Source organism: Vigna umbellata, chromosome 11 (assembly GCF_029865625.1).
Source record: "Vigna umbellata cultivar VRB3 chromosome 11, Vumbellata_1.0, whole genome shotgun sequence".
In the NCBI taxonomy this organism is placed as follows: domain Eukaryota; kingdom Viridiplantae; phylum Streptophyta; class Magnoliopsida; order Fabales; family Fabaceae; genus Vigna; species Vigna umbellata.
This window is the reverse complement of record NC_142175.1, coordinates 29,751,421-29,754,778: the sequence shown is the minus strand read 5'-3', so window position 1 is coordinate 29,754,778 and position 3,358 is coordinate 29,751,421. Positions and strand designations below refer to the sequence as shown.

The 3,358-nt window shown below is 31.6% G+C and overlaps 1 long non-coding RNA gene across 1 annotated transcript; it reads left to right on the top strand.

Annotated features, from left to right (window-relative positions):
* Positions 1–801: 801 nt before the first annotated feature.
* On the top strand, positions 802–3,358 carry LOC148191468 (uncharacterized). The gene is made up of 2 exons (XR_015782794.1): positions 802–1,171; positions 3,147–3,358. It is a non-coding gene; the product is annotated as an uncharacterized LOC148191468 (long non-coding RNA).

Below are 3,358 nucleotides of genomic sequence, written 5' to 3'. Positions count from 1 at the left end.
ATTTACTTACAACAACAGTTATCATTCCAGTATTGGTATGCCACCATATGAAGCTTTATATGGAAGAAGATGTAGAACCCCGTTGTGTTGGTTTCAAGATGGGGAAGCACTAACAGTGGGACCCGAGCTATTACAGCGAACCACAGAAAAAATAAAATTAATCCAAGATCGGATGAAAGCAACTCAAAGTAGACAAAAGTCATATGCCGACAAAAGAAGAAGACCGTTAGAATTTGAAGAAGGAGATCATGTATTCTTACGAGTAACACCAACTACAGGAGTCGGGAGAGCTATCAAGATGAGGAAACTGACACCAAAATTTCTCGGACCGTATCAAATTCTCAAAAAAAATTGGGCCAGTGGCTTATGAGGTAGCATTACCACCTGGATTGGCAAATTTGCATAACGTTTTTCATGTATCCCAACTGAGGAAGTATATTCCAGATCCAAAGCATGTGTTAGAAGTTGATGAAATTCAGGTCAAGGAAAATTTAACAATGGAAGTTGGACCAGTGCGTATACTAGATGTTCAAATGAAAAAGCTAAGAGGGAAAGATATTCGCACAGTAAAAGTACTTTGGAATGAAGACACACAGGAAATGACTTGGGAATTGGAAGAATTTATGATAAAGGAATATCCATATCTCTTTTGTAAGTAATCTTTTGTTAGATAGTCTTTGTTTAAATAAATAATTTTCGAGGGCGAAAATAATTGTTGTTGGGGAGATTGTAAGATCCTTGAAAAATATTTGTAAGTTAAATACTAGATAAAAAAAAAAAAAAAAAAAAAAGAAAAAAAAAAGTGAATAGTAAATTGTGAATAGTAAAAGGTGAATAGTAAAAAGTGAATAGTAAAAAAAAAAAAAAAAAAAAAAATATTTTTGGAAAGGATAAGTGTTCCACGTAGCTTTGAGATCAGAATCTATCAAATTGCAAATAAAAAATTATTTTTGTAATAGTAAAATGAATAAAAAAATGAATAGTTAAAATGAATAGTAAAAAATGAATAGTAAATTTTTTTGCTATAAATAGCCAAGGGGGGGAGGCTGAAAATTTACACCAAAGAACTTAGAAAATTTTTGAGAGAAGAGAGTTGGAAGAATTTCAAATTTTTGCAAAGGGGATATTCTGGAAGTTTTCAGAGGACGAGGAGATTAAGTCTGTAATAGAGGTAAGGGAAGCTAACTTTGAGTATTTCTTTTTGTATTATCTTGAGTCTTGAATATGCTATATTTTTCTTTTGTCTGATTTTAAATCTTAAATATGGAGTATTTTGTTTCTGTATGATTTTGAATTTTAAATGAGAATATGTTTTTTTTGTGTGTTAATATCCAAGTATGATAGTTGTAAAATGTGATATTGATTATGTTATGTCAATTGTATGTTATTAGTGGTTTATTTTTGTATTTTGGAAGGATTAGAAATTGTCTAACCGGCTCTGCCAGATTCAATTTCTTGTTTCCCCAAACATTTTATTGTTTTCCTTATTTTTTTTTGTATTTTGGAAGGATTAGAAATTGTCTAACCGGCTCTGCCAGATTCAATTTCTTGATTCCCCAAACTTTTTATTTCCTTCCGTATTTATTTTATTACATTTTTGGAAGGATTAGAAGTTGTCTAACCGGCTCTGCCAGATTCAACTTCTTGTTTCCCCAAACTATTTATTTCTTTACTTATTTATTTTATTGCATTTTTGGAAGGATTAGAAGTTGTCTAACCGGCTTTGCCAGATTCAACTTCTTATTTCCCCAGACATGTATTGTTCTTGTTATTTAATTATAAAGTATTGATGGATGGATTAGAAGTTGTCTAACCGGCTCTGCCAGATTCAACTTCTTGTTTCCCCATGAATTTTTATATTAAGATTATTTTTATGATTGTCAAATATTGTATTCTTCTATGACCATTTATAGTAATGTTTTATTATTGTTAATTGTTTATAATTATCTTGTATGAATTCTATTATGGATGTTTATTGTGATGATTTTATTGAATGAGTTTGTTGGCTGAAATTAATCTTGTTGGAAGGTTTGGAATAAGGGTTCTGTAATAGCTTGTATATGGGTATTAAATATATATACAGTGTTTGAGGTTGTTGTGAGAGGAAGTAAAATTAGGCATTTTAAGATTTAGAGCATAAGAAACAAGGTAGATAAATTAAATAAACAAATTGTTAATTATTGAAGGCCTCCCTTTGTTGGTAGGATAGAGGAACCTTAAAAACCTGAGTTGGCACATCCCTGATCATAGAGCAGCCCTGGCCTGGTCCAGTCAGTTGTGACTAGTCATATGTGCTGGCGTCGAAGGTGAGTTTGATGCGTTCAGACATCTGGGTCCTCTCCGGTGACCAATTGGGGTAAAGAAAAATCTCTACTAGGATGAAAATAAAATAAAACAAGTTGATTGTAGATGCATAATATTATCATGGTAAAAATTTCATATATATTTTATTTATCATTACATTGAGCCAGACTTTAATATGTAGTTACTAAGATATGTTGATGTATTTTGGTTGATCCATGATCTTTGTTTGGTGAAAATATGTTGAGTTATACTCGTTATGGGCAAAATGAGTTTATAATATGAAGCATGATATCTGGCAATATGTTTAATTTATCGATACCAAAACGGGTTATTATGAATTCATGATTAAAGAATGAACATGATTGAGTTAGGTGGATAAGAGGGTATGAATTGTTGGTTTCTATGAAATGTTGGAGTGGATATGAGAAATCATTACTTATGAAATGATGTTTACTACCGGGAGTAGTATGTTCGAGTTATACCATGAGGGTTTGGTATGAGCAAAGTAACACCTGAGGTTTATGGAAGCAGGCAGAGAGGGGTCTGACCATAAGGCTTCAGAAAGTAAGACATAGTATGTAAGTGAGGCTTAAGGAAGCAGGCAGAGAGCGGTCTGACCATAAGGCTTCATGAGTAAGCATGGTACACTTGTAAGATTTATGGAAATGAGAAAGATGATTTTGATAATGATGAATTAATGACATCGGAATAATGATATTTTATCAATTGCAGAAATACATGATTTTAATATTTTTGTTACAAGTTTAATGATTTTATGATATGGTTGGCTTACCCTTATTTGTTTGTACTATGATCATATAACTCATGTTATATGTGATTAGATAATGTTGCAGATGCGGTTGAAAAAGCTTAGAGATGAGAGAGATGCGGGGAAAAACTTTCAGGGATTTTTGTAAAAAGAATAAATTTGTATTGGGAAGATTATGTTGTGTAAAATTTATAAGTTGAAATTTCAATGGTGAAGACTATATTGTTTAAAGTTTGTAAGTTTGGTATTGTACTTGGAGTAATTGAAATAAAGTTTGATTGTTTA